This window comes from Macrobrachium rosenbergii, chromosome 36, assembly GCF_040412425.1.
Source record: "Macrobrachium rosenbergii isolate ZJJX-2024 chromosome 36, ASM4041242v1, whole genome shotgun sequence".
NCBI lineage: Eukaryota > Metazoa > Arthropoda > Malacostraca > Decapoda > Palaemonidae > Macrobrachium > Macrobrachium rosenbergii.
The window spans coordinates 31,095,435-31,112,995 of record NC_089776.1 but is presented as its reverse complement, the minus strand read 5'-3'; the positions used below and the strand labels follow the sequence as shown (position 1 = coordinate 31,112,995).

Below are 17,561 nucleotides of genomic sequence, written 5' to 3'. Positions count from 1 at the left end.
ATTCCTGTTATTGAATGCTGGAAGAGCATTCAAAAATATGAACGGCTATTGTACCTTGAGGCCTCCACACTTCCTACGCCCACTGCTCGCGCTCTTTCTCAACAGAATTCGTGACAAGACTGGCTGCTGCCCACACCAGCGAGTCCCGGCTACCTTTAACACCTGAACTATCCACAGGGATAATTCCCTCTCTATCGGGCCCTTGTACGCTTTTAAAATAAAGCGCTTCTTAATTTTATAATGGTCTTAGTGTTTTCTCAGTGTCATAGCTCCTGCATAGGTTTTTTTATTTGCTTTCTTGTATGCTCAATTCAGGCGGTATTTTGCTGCATAGTCTTGGTGCAGTGTACAAAATGCTCTTTCGCCCGACTTACAAATTTGTTCTATGTTCAAATAGCCTATATGCTTCACTGTCTGATTACGGTATTCATTTCCGGTCTAAAGAAGCCTAAGCAGTTTCTCATATGTTGGTTCACCATATTTCAGTGCTTTAAAGACTAAGTATTTTATATTCTAGCTCTTGCTGGGAGCCAATGTAGCTCAGTGCTGGGATTATTCTATCACGGTACGTAGTCCTTTTATTAACCTGGCGGCTCTACTTCGTGCTCCCCGCAAGTTTTAGTAGGTAGTTATGGAGACTACAGTACAAAACTTTGTTAGGGAAACTAGTATTTAACGTTGTAGTCAAAACTGAAGTATTTAGTTGAAGATTACAGTTTCCAGATTATCGACGGTCAGGTACTTAATAAAATCTAATTTGTTTATAGTACATTATTAAAGTTAACTTCAGTGTTCATATTTTCATAGTGCACAGTCAGATGCAAGTAGCGTTTGTACGCTCAGTTATGTTTAGTCTTTAATATAGTTTAAACTTCCCTTCGACATCCAATTTGATTTCATTATCGCATCTATTTTACACTTTCGACAGGAACAAATTTAGAACAATCTCCATACAGTTCATACTTATACTTTTGCTTACTTATAGTTCTAGATATCTTCCGGTTCCCTAAGGAACTTCTGTACTATTTGTGTAGACCTTCGATGCCTACTGCTGTCATGTCTTCAAGCAGTTGTCAGGTCTTCAAGCAGTAAGAGTGGTAAGCTGATAAAAGCTGCATTTCAAGCACAACCAGGATGCCACATTTATCTCTACTATAATTCCTACCATGTAAATTTCACACAATGTAAGTCTCAGATGGACGGCAGTAATTACTGCCCTAAGGCAGGTTAGATACACATTAAAAAAATATCTGGACAAAATTCTGTAGCAATGGAGGCAAAGTAAGGAGTTAAAAATACAAAGGAGACCTGAATACCAATTTATTTTTTAAAAAAATCTACGGCTTACACTTGCCAACTACCAGGCAGTTTGCGAACTACCAGGCAGCATCTTAACATTTGGTCTTACAAAATTTGAGTAAAATTGCTTTACAAAAGCTAAATTTATGAAAAGTTTACAGATTTAGTCAAAAATCATAATCTTAACTAAATAAATAACTAAAATCAATCTTAACCAGTAGATAATAGGTAAATAACACTAACTGCGCAGAAAATTTATCTGCATAAAATGTTTCAAACTAGCAAATTACCGATCCTTACAATAAAACAGCAAAAATAACAAACAGATTTGACATGGGACTCAGTCAAAACAGCACACCAAAAATATTAACCCTTAAAATAATTTTAAGTTATACAAACACCCTATAAGGTCAACACCCTAGTCAAAACAGTCATACCAAAAATATTAACCATGAAAATAATTTTAAGTTATACAAACACCCTATAATCCCAGTCAAACTGCACTACTCATACCTTAGTCATACCCTAGTCATAAGTATAGCGACCATGAATAAATAGTAACAAACAGCAAGACTTATCAATCCCAGTAAAACTGCACTAGAAGTATCAAACCTTGAAGTATTAAAAAAACTAATACAAAACCCTAGTCATAAGTATAGGGACCCTAAATAAATAAGAATTTTTAAACAAAACACTATTCAAGTATAGGTACCCTAAATACATAGTAATACAAAAGTAATTTTTAAACAAAACCCTAGTCATAAGTATAGGGACCCTAAATAAATATTAATACAAAATTTTAAAACCTAGTCATAAGTATATGGACCCTAAATAAATAGTTACAATTAATTTTTTTAAACAACCCTAATCATAGAGACCCTAAATAAATACAAAATTTTTAAACCTAGTCATAAGTATAAAGACCCTAAATACATAGTAATACAAAATTTTTAAACCAGAAAAGACCAAAGCAGAGACCTCAGACTCTAAAACAGTTCAATAAATGTAAGAAAACTCCCGGCACTCAAAAGAAAACGTGACATTAGGCCAAAATAAAATAATTTTATGCAAATACGGACAACAAGAGGTGGACACACAACCGCAGCTGCAGATCAGAGGGCCACGATTCACTCGAAGACAGCCCACAGACGAAAGCGACTCTGCTGAATATTACACTAAAATGCTTCGCCCTGCAGGTAACAAAGTCCCAAAACACATAGCCGTTAAAGACTCCTGACTCCAGAATAAGAGTTCTCCTTGCTGCTTAGTACTTCTCACGTCCCCATACCTCTACCGACTGACCATAGCTCGAAACGGGCCGTCAGTCGTCACCTCGCCTGCACCAAAAAAACAAGAGGTGAAACGACCTTCGCTGGGAAACAACCGGAAACAGCCGTTCCGATCGTCCCAGCAAAGAAAGCAATAAACGAGGTGATAAAACCCTTAAAACATACATATATATATATATATATATATATATATATATATATATATATATATATATATATATATATATATATATATATATATATATATATATATATATATATATATATATATATATATATAGGGTATTTATGAAAAGGAAAATGTGTCTGGGTATTTGTCTGACATGATAGCCCTTTTTGAAATGTCGATTAAGAATGTTAATGGAATTTGATGGAGCTACCTTTCTTAAAAGACTATCTGGTTGAAGCCTGCTGCTATGGACAGTATATAAAAGGACAATGAAAAGAATTTGCCGCCACTTGTGGTACCAAGGACATGGCTGGCCCTTGGACGATAACGACAGGGAAGGAAGTCAATAAACGGGAACAATTCAGATCTCAGAATAAAGGTTTTCATTGTGCCCAGGACCCGGAAGCTAGGGAGATCTTTGGTTATGATACGTTTTTGTCATTCCAAATTTGCCTATAATCAAGGCAAGATGCTTGTGTAACGTCGGCAATCTGTATTTTTTAATTGTTATCATTTTTAGTATTTTTTTTACTATTATTCTCCATATAATTACTGTCACTACCATTGTTAAGAATTCTCTTTTTTCTACTTCAGCAACTGTGTGAACACTGCCGATTATTATTTTTTTTATCGTGTTATCTTATGTATCTAGATTGAGTGTATTGTGTTTGTATATTCTATGTATATGACCCTGAGCTGAAATAAAGGATATTATTATTATTATTATTATTATTATTATTATTATTATTATTATTATTATTATTATTATTATTATTGTTGTTGTTGTTATTATTGTTGTTGTTGTTGTTGTTGTTGTTGTTGTTGTTGTTGTTGTTGTTGTTGTTGAGAAGGAAATTATTATATTATTATTATTATTATTATATTTGCGCTCGTTTTCTATTCGAGCTATTATTAAGATTAACAAGTGAGAAGGAAAAACTCACACAACCCATACGATATAATCAGAACCAGCACCAACATGGATTACCCTCTGCTCAACAGAAATGACTTCAGTCAGAAATCTAAGGCTGTCCGGTGATCACAATTTCTTCTTGCATCGTTCTGAAGTTTAAGACTCAACGTCTGGTGAATGCAATTAAATTAACCAGGAATGAAATAAGCTTAATCTTCTCGCAATTTTTAATAGAATCATTTTTCGCTAAAGCATTACTTGAAAATGGAATGGATTATAAAATTTAGGCCAAAAAACCAAGCGCTGTGACCTATGAGGTCATTCAGCGCTGGAGAGAAAGCGTAAAAAGGAAGAAAACTTCACAGTTGCACAATGAAACAATTGTTAGTTGGGAAAGGGTGGAAAGATGGTTGAATGATATTATGAAAGGAGGTAACGTTAAAGGAATGGAAGGGGTTTGCAGCCAGGGACTGAAGGGACGCTGCAATAACCTTTAATAATGCCTACAGTGCACCACGTGAAGTGCACTGCCGGCGCTACCCCCCGTATGGGGTGCTATTACTTGGCCATTGTATTTAGCAGCCAGCCCCTCTGCCTCAGCCGGGCTATGCCCATGTCCGTACGTCAGATGACGGTGCTATAACCCACTCATGCGCTTACCTGTCAAAAAAGTTAAGTATATCTTGGTTTAACCAGGCCACTGAGCTGATTAACAGCTCTCCTAGAGAGGGCTGGCCCGAAGGATTAGATTTATTTTACGTGGCTAAGAACCAGCTGGTTACCTAGCAACGATATCAAGAATACCCAGTACGAAAAACTTCAATAACAACTTCAATCCTCCCCCTCGGGAAATAATATACCCGGATGGTCGATTTTACCAAACACCGCCTCCTTGTAGAAGGCGCTTTTCAAGTTAAACCGATATGATTGAGACATCGATTACTCCAATTTGGACAATATAAAAAATTTTTAGCGTTTCAGACAATGTTCTTCAAGAATACCTATAAATAAAATTATCATTCATTCGGTTGTGTGCACTGAAGATTTTAAGTTTTATTGGCACGATATTCGGGATAGCAATTGCAGTTTTCATCTTTCGAATATCAAAGGTTGGGAATACAAGACTAGTTTTCTTCACTACAATCGGGGGAATAACAGCTGGTATACCATAAACGGATACACCAGAACAAACCCGCATGTTCGACTAAATAAGGACTTATAAGATGCATCCATAATATACAAATTGCAACCAAGAGCCTTTATTTACTCATCACTTTGTTCAAATTCTTTCAAGACATATTCTACTAGCCACACTTTTCTTATATCCAATATTACTGGCACAAGTTATACCAAAGTCCAGTTTCTCTATCGAAAAGTCCCTCATAAAACCATTTCTAATAACAGAATATAACTAGAGTTACAAACCTAAATCACTTATATTTTAGATTGAAACCAGTTACCTGACTCAGTGGAGGGACTCCCATGATTGAAAGGCATTTTTGTGTCCTTGAATTCGGGCACATTAATTGCATTCAGTTATAAGTTCAGAATTTTTCGAGCATTTGCAGAGAGAAATTACCCTCCGTCTTACGTCTTGTTGAATTGTTATTAGAAAACCTTGTCAGTGTGTGTGACCTGTGTTACCATACATATCTTTAAGTGGTAGTTCAGTGCCTTTCCTATAGATAGTTAGGCTTTTATCCGATTTGGGTTTTGGTGGCTGCTTTTCCAAAATTGTGGAGTATCTTATGGTCGGTTAGTTAGAGAAGGAAATACTGGTAAATGTTAAAATTGATACTCTAGTCTGCCGAATTTCGCCATATTTCTGACCTGACTGTGAACGGTGTTATTGAAAACAGTAATGTGTTTTCAGCTACAAACTACTTGTTCACTTCGTAAAATTAATATTGGTGATAGAGTGAAGGTAAGAAGTTCTAGTTTACATAAATCGCTTCAAAAGTTTATTGAAAGGTTAAATAATACATGTGAGCCACTGGATGAATTTCATAGCATAAAGTAACGCAATTAGTAGTAGCATGCTCCGTCCTCACGTCAGTCGAAAAATAACTGTAGGGTACACGCACAAACAGACAGTTCTTAACTGACAGTCTGCTTGCATTGGCTTAAATGACAGGTTCAGTAAGCCGACCTGTAAATAAAAAAAAAAAAATGCTGCACAATGTTAACTTGCATGAACTGAAGCTTTCACTTTTGATCAGTGTAATATTTTACAGATAAAACTTAGAACAGTCTTTGGTGTTGACTTAATTTCTGATATTAGGTAACTGAAATTACTAAAGTAAAACCGATCAGCATTTAATATTAATTGTATTACTGGCATCATATTATGACGGAAACGTAACAAGAATTAAACTGTTGACAATTTGAACTATAAACAATAGAAATTTAAGAGTTATCAAAAGAAACGCCCACCTTTGCGGCGTGTTTAGTACAAGTCCGTTGGGTATTTTTTTGTTGTTTTAACCCGGTATGTGTGTCCACCTTTGCGGCGTGTTTAGCCCAAGCCCTTTGGGGATTATCGTAAAAACATAAACAAAAGACTGTAAATATCATAAAGATAATGACCTCAAGTAATATTGTGAAATTTTCCGTGTGACTTTATTACCGAGAATTTACCGGCCACTATAAATTAATGTGACTTTTTTTCCTGTGACTTTTTTCATAGCCAAAATTGTAACTTTTTTCCCTTTACTTTTTCCTGTGACTTTATTACCGGCCACCACCTATGGTACAGGGAATGGGAGGGACTTCCACCCTTTCAAGGGCACCTCCCCGTAGGGATGAAAAAAATTGGATAGATTGGTTGATGCGGAACTTGGCACGACTCATTAATAAGAGTTTTACCTCACTTTTAATAAACGTATGTAGATAAAGAAGTTATTCTGGGTTCATAATTTTGGGCAGTCTTATTCCTCATGAAGTTTGGTTCATTAAATTACCATGCACTAGCATCTGGAAGCAGTGTCATGTGATTAAAGTAACATTATGGCCAAGTACTAGACACAACTACAGGATTTGATAGTGTATAAAACTTAAAAGTTTCTACACAAATCACTTAAAAACTACAAAACAGGGTTTAATACTAGTCTCCGTTAGTAAGCTAGAATCATGTCGAAAACGTTGTACTGCGGAAAGAGATTCAACATGCAGACTAATATAGAACACCTGGCCCATTCAGAAAAATTAGGCAAATCGTTAGTAACCACAGCTAAATGACACAGCTATCGACGATAGCCATTAAGTTATACAACTGATAGTTTCAAAGACAAGTATTCACTGTATACCATGAATGATAAGGTTGTGACAAGTGAAGAATGGGGGGAGATTATTAGGTTTGTCAACACGGACCAATGAAACTTAAATATCAGATAATAAATAAGGATTAACTGTCACTTAAAATATCCCCCTAACTGAACATCAGTTTAACAGGAGGAAAATTATGAAAAACAACCTCAGACGTTCACTAACTCAAGACGAGGAATTATGTGAAATTGTTACAGGTTAAACCTAAAACAGAATACAAAATGACCATCAGCTGGCGCTAAAGCGAGTTAAAGTTGCCATAACTTCACGTTGGTCTTATTGGACATCGCAATGCACAACAAACTTCCATGAACACTTGTAAAACATCTCTACAGCAATAAGTAATTCCATCTCAATAGTGAACAAGAAATCATGCATGCAAACCTTCGGTGAGAGGAAAATTTAATCTGTAATATTATGATTGTTGTCAGTAAAATTGGTTCTTGCTGACGTCACCATCACTGTCGCCAATTTCAGACGAGAGTTTATAATCTTGGGGCTGCAAATTTGAAGGCTCTAAAACCAAAAATTGAACTGCTTCTTGGCTCGGATAACGTAAAACTTATGTAGCTAGTCTTGTGTTAACTCCATTTTCTTAACTAAAAAAGAAAAACACTTTGCTACCCTGTGCCTACCTAAACAAAAGAAACTATGGATTTATATTTTACTCCGATATAATGACGTGTTGAAAATAGAAGTTTGTCAGGAATAATGCTATAGATGCTGCGGCGCGTGGTCTCCTATGCAAAAACTTTGATGAGTGGTAAACCAGGGAAAAATGGGAGTTCCTTCCAAAATTGAACATATCTCTGCATCCACCTTAGAATATCATAATTCCTGTACAATTGTTTATTATGCATGGGATAAGGATTAAAGTGCTGATTTTCGATACGTTAATGGAGCAGAGAGGAGTCGAAACAGAAATATATTTGGGTGGTTCAGGTGGGTTTCCTTTCCCTTCATAGGACATTTTCAATCAGCAATAGCGTAACTACAGGACTATAAGTTGCTTTTTAATTAATAAAAAATTTGTTGACAGAGAACGGTTTGGAATTACGGTAACATTTGTATCAATTTTTATTTAGTAATTTCTTGTTACTTCCCCCGCAGGAGATTTGTATTCCCAAACCATTTCTAGAGCTCTCTTGGTCGGGAGAAGCAGCAAATAGCCTAGCTATGCGTTTGCATCACATACCATATATATTATATATATATATATATATATATATATATATATATATATATATATATATATATATATATATATAATATATATATATATATGTATATGTATATGTATATAAATTATATATATAATGTATGTATATATACTGTATATATATATATATATATATATATATATATATATATATATATATATATATATATATATATATATATATATATATATATAAATATATATATATACATATATACATATATATATATATATATATATATATATATATATATATATATATATAATTATATATACTGTATATATACTGTATATTGATTAGATTTGCTAGGAAGAGATGAAATAGAACGTCCTTTTAGTAGAATACATATTTCTTAAAATGTCAGACTAAGGTATTTACTTTTTTTTTTTTACAGCATGGCCATTTACTGTACTTGATACACCGAAGAATTTTCATTCCTTTGTTCGGTAAGTTATTGATAAAAGTTTCCTGTAATGAAAGCAGTGTCATCAAAGAACCGAGAAGTCATAAAACGCAGAATCAAATAGTTATTGCGAAAGCACCAGCAGATCCTTTTAAAGTTTCCTCTTAAACCTAAAAACAAGGACGCCGTTGTCGTTCGCGCAAAGCGTCGAAGTTTAAAGATAGGTGACTCCATGGTCCTTGATGGTGACGTCAACAGCAGCTAGTTTCTCGGCAAAAGCCTTAACGGAACTGTTTTGTCCTGATGTTCTCGGCGGTTCCGGGCGTGAATTGCTGTTCAGTTCTCTGACTACTGAATTTTACGGTTTTTGCAAGTTTCCCTGCTACTTGATAAGCGGAGAGTTCTTTGTGTGTGGATCTACCGTTGGAGTTCAGTGGTCTGAAGGAGGGCGTGCGTTAAGCCGTGGCGATTATCTCATGCTCTGAAAAGGCTAAGTTTCATTCAGTTTAATTTTTTTATGAAGCTGTCGATTTGGACTTTAGTTAATCGGTGGTATTTGGTGGTATTTTCCCTATCTTATAGTTCTGTGATTTGGTTACTTAATATGACGGCTTGTAAAGTTTTTTTTTTTCTTAATTATTTATAATTTAGAATTTTTATTTTTTGTTTAAGCTTTCCTTAACGCCATGCTGCACATACGGTAAGACAGATATTACATTGAGAATACTGTCTATTTTTTGTTGAATTTTTTAATCACTGGTATTAGTGAATACTTGTCGATTTATATTTTTTTATTTTAATCAGATATATTGAAGTACTTTATATAATTTTCAATCAAAATTATTGAATATTTTTATATAATTTTAATCTGACAGTGAATATCTTTTATATTTTAGGATTTTTAATCGGATAGTTTTATTTATAATCAGTTCATACTTGTTTTTTATATTTTATAATTTTTAATCAATATTGTCTTTTACAATTTTTAATCATATATTTTAGTCAACTTTATATTTTCAATTTTTATCGATTCTGTAGAGCTTTAGCTAAAGCTGTTTTTCACACCTAGGCTGAGTTTAGTTGGTAGTGGGTCATTTGTTTCGGTACTACAAATTTAATTTTTTTCAGGTTCCGATAATCTAGGTTCCATGAAGGTAGATGTTCCATGAAGGTTAGTTTCCTGTATATAATGTAAGTTAAATTTCATTTGAAAATTTTCGTGACTTGTAAAACCATTTAGCATCTAAATCTATGCACCTTGAAACAACATAACTGGTTATTGCTTTAAATTTAATGTAAATGCACATATTGGTATAATGACAATTTAAAACTTGCTTCCAGATTTTTGTAATCTGAATCTAGACTACGTGATGACGCAAACTACGTTTGGGAGAAGTAAATGAAGTAGTTTTTAGCTAAGATAACTTAAATCAAGTTGCACAAATGGACTTCCTACAACTTCAGGTTTGGCTTACTGTTTTGTCAACCAAACCAATTTTTTTTTTACCTCCACCCCTGCAGGGGCGGTGCCCCTGTCAGGGGTGGAGGTCCCCTCTCATATACATTGTTCCTTAGGTCAATAGACCTTTGGAACAAGTGTATTGTTCTACGGGTCGAAATTCCTATGGAACAGGTGTATGGGAGGGTTTTTTTTTTTTACTAATCTATTCTTTTCAGGTATCAGTTTATTAAAGTATTTTGAATAAGATTTGATTTAAAAGATTTTAAAGTAACGTTACTGCTTGCCTTAAATGTTTATAGCAATGGCAACTGTGTTAAGCCCGTTAACAAGTTACGTAAGCTGATATTTTGAGACATTTTGAGAAATGCCAAGTTAACGTAGTCTTTTGTTTTGAGAAATGCCAAGTTAACGTAGGCTTTTGTTTTGAGAAATGCCAAGTTAACGTAGGCTTTTGTTTTGAGAAATGCCAAGTTAACGTAGGCTTTTGTTTTGAGAAATGCCAAGTTAACGTAGGCTTTTGTTTTGAGAAATGCCAAGTTAACGTAGGAAAATGCCAAGTTAACGTAGGCTTTGTTTTGAGAAATGCCAAGTTAACGTAGGCTTTTGTTTTGAGAAATGCCAAGTTAATTTTGAGGACTGTTCAGGTAGGCTTTTATTTTGAGGACATGAGGTAATTTTGATGCCAAGTTCAGGTAGGCTTTTTTTTTGAGAAATGCCAAGTTAAGGACATAGGCTTTTGTTTTGAGAAATGCCAAGTTAACGTAGGCTTTTATTTTGAGAACCTGCCAAAGTTAACAGGTAGGCTTTTATTTTGAGGACATGCGGAAGTTCAGGTAGGCTTTTATTTTGAGGACATGCGGAAGTTCAGGTAGGCTTTTATTTTGAGGACTGCGGAAGTTCAGGTAGGCTTTTATTTTGAGGACTGCGGAAGTTCAGGTAGGCTTTTATTTTGAGGACATGCGGAAGTTCAGGTAGGCTTTTATTTTGAGGACATGCGGAAGTTCAGGTAGGCTTTTATTTTGAGGACATGCGGAAGTTCAGGTAGGCTTTTATTTTGAGGACATGCGGAAGTTCAGGTAGGCTTTTATTTTGAGGACATGCGGAAGTTCAGGTAGGCTTTTATTTTGAGGACATGCGGAAGTTCAGGTAGGCTTTTATTTTGAGAACATGCGGAAGTTCAGGTAGGCTTTTATTTTGAGAACATGACTTTTATTTTGAGAACATGCGGAAGTTCAGGTAGGCTTTTATTTTGAGAACATGCGGAAGTTCAGGTAGGCTTTTATTTTGAGAACATGCGGAAGTTCAGGTAGGCTTTTATTTTGAGAACATGACAGGTGGCTTTATTTTGAGAACATGCGGAAGTTCAGGTAGGCTTTTATTTTGAGAACATGGAAGTTCAGGTAGGCTTTTATTTTGAGAACATGAGGACAGGTGGCTTTTATTTTGAGAACATGCGAAGTTCAGGTAGGCTTTTATTTTGAGAACATGGAAGTTCAGGTAGGCTTTTATTTTGAGAACATGCGGAAGTTCAGGTAGGCTTTATTTTGAGAACATGCGGAAGTTCAGGTAGGCTTTTATTTTGAGAACATGAAGTTCAGGTAGGCTTTTATTTTGTTTCAGGTAGGCTTTTATTTTGAGAACATGCGGAAGTTCAGGTAGGCTTTTATTTTGAGAACATGCGGAAGTTCAGGTAGGCTTTTATTTTGAGAACATGCGGAAGTTCAGGTAGGCTTTTATTTTGAGAACATGCGGAAGTTCAGGTAGGCTTTTATTTTGAGAACATTTTGGCTTTTATTTTGAGAACATGCGGAAGTTCAGGTAGGCTTTTATTTTGAGGACATGCGGAAGTTCAGGTAGGCTTTTATTTTGAGAACATGATTTTGAGAACATGCGGAAGTTCAGGGCTTTTATTTTGGCTTTTATTTTGAGAACATGCGGAGTTCAGGTAGGCTTTTATTTTGAGAACATGCGGAAGTTCAGGTAGGCTTTTATTTTGAGAACATTTTATTTTGAGAGAACATGCGGAAGTTCAGGTAGGCTTTTATTTTGAGAACATGCGGAAGTTCAGGTAGGCTTTTATTTTGAGGACATTTTGAGAACATGGAAGTTCAGGTAGGCTTTTATTTTGAGAACATGCGGAAGTTCAGGTAGGCTTTTTATTTTGAGAACATGCGGAAGTTCAGGTAGGCTATTTTGAGAACATTTCAGGTATTTTGAGAACATGCGGAAGTTCAGGTAGGCTTTTATTTTGAGGACATGCGGAAGTTCAGGTAGGCTTTTATTTTGAGAACATGCGGAAGTTCATTTTGGAACATGCGGAAGCTCAGGTAGGCTTTTATTTTGGAACATGCGGAAGCTCAGGTAGGCTTTATTTTGAGAACATGCGGAAGTTACATGCTTTCTTCCATAGTTTCTGAAGTTCAGCAGTAATTTAGGTCTACTTCCAAGTTCTCGGCTAAAAAGGGCATTAAATTTTAATATTTTCAGATACAACATTTGACTATTGCTTTGCTTTAAAATTTTTTTTCTTTTTGTAGAAGTTTTATTCAGATTATTTGGCGTAAATTATAGTTTCCATTTTTACATTTGACTATTGCTTTGCTTTAAACACCTGGTTTTCTTTTTTTTGTAGGTTTTATTTAGATTTGACGTAAATTGTAGTTTCCAATTTTTGGGGAAAAAATTAAGTTGTCAGTTTAATGCTTAAAACTTTAGTAAATAAGTAGTCATGCCCATCATACAATGAGCAAGCCTGTGTTTTCACTTACACAATAGACATGGCGATGGCTTTTTTATAATCAGTAAGCAATGGCTTTCTTATAAAAAATCAAGTCCATACCAACAAGTTAACACTATACCAGTTGGGGTTACAAATCAGTCCAGACACTGATGGTAATTATGCTATACCAATATTCAATATCCCTGGCAGACATTTCGTGATTTTGCTTAGCAACTCTGACCTAGACATTTTAACGGTCGTTCCTTTGGGGACCTCTTGGTGTTTTGCCGTCAGTTCTGAGTTTTTGCTGCCCCAGGTCAGAGGCTTTATAACTGGTGGGTTTGTGTAGGAAGAATTTCGCTTTATCATAAAGGCTTTAGTTCATTTAAATAAAGCTTTATATTACTGGCTTATGAGAATTGTATATTTGTATGTTTGTGTAGGAGAAATTTGGAATTATCAAAAAGGCTTGTATAATGAAATTAATAAAATTTACTGGCTACTAAATGTAACTTAACTGGCTAAGATATTTTATTAAAATTAAGATATTTTATTCAATTTTATTACAAAATTACAAGATTTCTGCCGCAGTTTTTTTTCCTTTACAGGATGTTTACTGGAGCAGGGCCAAGACAATGCAAACTGTACCAGTTATTCGGGAACTCCCATATTCGTTTTTAGCTCACAATGGTTTTTAAATTAGGTGAGAACTGAGCCTGATGTTGCTGATATACTCGCTTTTTGGAATAATTTATCTGCATTGTTGGCCCAAATGTCATTAGGCATTTATTACTTAAACAAATAGTACAAATAGCACTGAATGCACATTTAAATATGAACATTTTTACTTTCAACAATAATAATTGCAAATTGGCTAGTTTCATCATACTCCGAATTAAAGTTTTTTAAATATTAAAGTTTAAGTTGTTTACCTTAACCAGGAATAATGAACTGTAAAATCCCCAGGGTTTTGTAGTACTGTGATGTTAAGTTACTTATTCCAACTTACATAAAACCCAAAGGCTAACTGTGCCTTTACCTAGTAATAGTTCAGAGAACAGATTCAGTACTTGACTAGTCTACCTTTACCAGGAAGAATAAACTGTAAAATCCCCAGGGTTTTATAGTACTGTTATGTTAAGTTACTTATTCCAACTTACATGAAACCCAAAGGCAAACTGTACCTTTACCTAGTAATAGTTCGGAGAACAGATTCAGTACTTCACTTGACTATTTTAAAACAATAGGAAAATCTGTTCAAAGCTTGATATGGTTTGTTAAGACTGTTTATGGTAAAGGACAAAGTTTAGAAATTTTGTCCCTAGAACTTTGTCCGAAGTGAAAACTAATTGTAATTGCCTGATTTTATACCTGCCGTTTATAGGCTCATTGAATGAAAGATTATAATTAGTTTCAACGAATGCTTAATCTAATGCTAAACAGAAGTGAAGCATATGATGAACTTGTGCATTACTATTGAATGTGTAAAAGAACAGGACTTTAGCGTTAAAGTTGCGCTAATGTCAGCGTACTTACTAATTTCCAGTTCAACACAATTAGGCTTTTAAGTCGAAATATGGGCTGTTGAGATAAACTGTTAATGACCTAGTACATAAAAGTTTTTCCATTGTTTACAGCAGAACGATGGTTTTGTTTAAAATGAAAGCTAAAGTGAATGTGGTGTTTTTGTACAATACTGGATGGCTGTCCACACAAGGACACTAGGTAATATAGTTAAACATTAGTACCCCCCTCCCTCCTTGTGTTTAAACTCATTCGTTACTCGAAGATTAGTGATTTTATGTAAAGGAGGCAGCAAAGGCTAAAGTGTTTTAAGTCTTCATTGCTGTTACTGTATCGTATTTTGTTACTCTAGAGATTAAATTTAGAATTTGCAATAAATTATCTATGATTTTTGTCAATTTTCCTTTGGGTCAATAAGATAGGTAAATGGTGTTTGGAATGCTGAGATTGACGAAATACTGAATGGATTAAGGAAAATGTGGTTAAGTTAAATCATTAATGACTCACTAAATGGTAACAATGTCAACAGAAAGGAACTGACAGTTAAGTGGGCAAGTATGACCTATTCATACCAAATTAAGATTTAGCATATATTTGGGGCTTAATGCCTACAGCCAGAACAACAACTCTGGAAATTCATTCTATGCAGAGACGGACTCTGTAAACGAAGGTTTTCAAAAGTTATTAATTTAAATAAATGATTTAGAGGTACTTTCATACTTTAGCAGTTATCCCCGTCGATGGTGGTTGTCTTAAAGCATTTGCGAAGTCTAGCTAAAGCGAAGGCTGTAAGGTCATCCTATGTATTTTAATGAAGAGAATGAAAAAGTGAAATGCATGGGTGAAACTAATCCTCATTAATATAACTTAGTGCCTCTTTGTATGATTGGAGGGTTTCACCTGACTTGAACCCGCAACCTACCTGTCCTTAGCTACGGAGTTATAGCGGTTTTTATTTTTATTACATTACTTTGTTACTTGTTTTAGTCTGAACGAATGATAATACACTAGACCTACTGTTTGATGTAGTCTACAGCAGGTTAAGATAAGACTTAAAATGAATAGGCATTGAAGACATCATTTGTCAGTTTTAAAGAATGGAAAACTATATCTGCCTTTAAACAACGCTAGTGTGTTTCACTAAACGGGGTTTGAAGAAGGAAAACATTCTTTTTGACCAAGGCAGACCTGGGTCGCTCATGGAGGACCCAGGACTGCCCTTTGGCCAAAAAAATGTTATCATGGATTATGAAGATTTAAAAGTTCAGTGGGATATTCTGCAGAGGCACAAGTTTACCTTACCTTCCTATGGGTAATAAGGCTTGGAAATCAAAACAGGTTCTGAATTACTTGAGCTGTTTGAACAAGAACATGTCGCTAAATGATTGAAGAAAATGTATGCAACAAGGGTTTAAGTAACCTGAGAAACTTGAAACAGTGCAAATACATAACATGAAAGTGCACATAGTGAGGACCGAGGACTTTGGATTAATAATCGATGTTTAATCTAAATATGACAAATCGAATATTGAAAATATTAATCACCTAAGAAAACAGCCTCCAAAAAGAAATGTAAATCTCCTCTAGCCACATTAAAACAAGAATTGAACATAGTATATTTTGGCATACATTGGCGATGAAGAGTGTAGAACAGAAATGTACAAGACGTACCTAAATATTCTGCCAAAAACATAAACATGGGAGCAACGAGATATATAGATGAACGGAGCCAAGATTCGGCAAAGATTTTGGGAAAGAGCTCAGAATACACGGCATCAAACTAATCAAAATGTTATAGGAAATTAAGAGAAACAATTAGAAACCAGAAAAAATTATTCAAGAAATCTGTTAAATGTAACTGACCCGCTAGTTGGGTCGCCGGACAAACTTAATGAACGAAAGTAGAATCCCCCTCCCCCCCGCCTATCTTCCCGGGCACCTACTCGCTTTGTTTAGGAGGAAGGGATCGAACGCTGGTCTTCATCCCTCATGGTAAGTAACCTGGGACAATTTTCCACGGTGGGAAAATTAATCTGGTGAAAACAAATACGAAGAACGGGTTGATTACTGGGAGAGCCAGAACTCTTCAGACCAAATGTGTTTAAATCCCTCTGTGCCTCTGTTGCCCTTACCGGTAAATTAGGCATCTCGTAGTTGGACGACTTTAATATGTCAACTATTGTTGGAGAAAGGCATGGAACAAGTAGCCTAGTTGAGAAGCGAGAGGCTGACGCTTTCTGGAGTTACCCCCTCGACGTGAAAAAGGCGAATATGTGTACATACATTGACATAATTATATATATATATATATATATATATATATATATATATATATATATATATATATATATATATATATATATATATATATATATATATATATATATGTGTGTGTGTGTGTGTGTGTGTGTGTGTGTGTGTGTGTGTTTAGCAAGTACTTTGGGACAAGTTTGGTTGTCAACGCCCTAATATTCGCCAGTTATTCTCAACTACTCCTTCGATTATTATTCTGCTTGGCCTGTTTTATTTACTGTTGACATGGAATTTTATAGAATATGTTCGACTGTGGATTGTGTTTTTTCAGAAGACTGGTGTGTTTCTTGTAGGGTTTTATTATGCCTACTTTTGCAGAATAACTGCTGTTTTCCAATTGGCTTACTTAAATGATTTCATGCTAGAGTTATTTGTCAGTTTGCAAACCTTTTATAACACTTGTTTCCAGTAATTACCATGATTTGTTGGCGTTATTGGTGAATATTACCCACGCCTTCATTATAATTCTGTTGCTGCATTCACTCTAAATCACCTAAACATTATATAACGCCTGGACCAAACACACCTTTGGGTCATTAATAGAAGACTTTCCTCCATCATTAGTCATTACCAACAATGTGTGCCCCTCGGAAACTTCATAGAACACATCGCCATTCATTATCATCATTATCCATCAACCGATGAAAGCATCCCAAAACAGGCTCCGTAGGGGGTAGTGCCGTTAGTGAACCTCATGCGGTGCACTGTAGGCATTACTTTAAGGTTCTTTGCAGCGGCCCTTCGGCCCCTAGCTGCAACTGTTTTCATTCCCATTACTGGACGTCCGTTCATGAGCTCATTCTTCTTCCTTTCCACCCTCTCTAACAGTTGATTCATAGGGCAGCTGCGAAGTTTTCCGTCTGTTAACCTTTCAAACCTTTTCACGTTCAATTTCAGTTTCAGGGCTGAATGACCTCCTAGGTTCC

The 17,561-nt window shown here is 35.2% G+C and overlaps 1 long non-coding RNA gene across 3 annotated transcripts in view; it reads left to right on the top strand.

Moving 5' to 3' along the window:
* Positions 1-14,555, top strand: part of LOC136825055 (uncharacterized) — a 123,307-nt gene extending 108,752 nt beyond the window's left edge. For 2 of the 3 annotated variants that reach the window (XR_010849236.1, XR_010849234.1), the window contains 3 exons: positions 8,609-8,660; positions 9,746-10,621; positions 10,948-11,249. This is a non-coding gene — a long non-coding RNA (uncharacterized lncRNA). Of the gene's footprint in view, positions 1-8,608; positions 8,661-9,745; positions 10,622-10,947; positions 11,250-13,406 lie in introns of those variants that run through there. The other variant, XR_010849235.1, reaches the window with a different exon arrangement.
* The last annotated feature ends 3,006 nt before the right edge of the window (positions 14,556-17,561 follow it).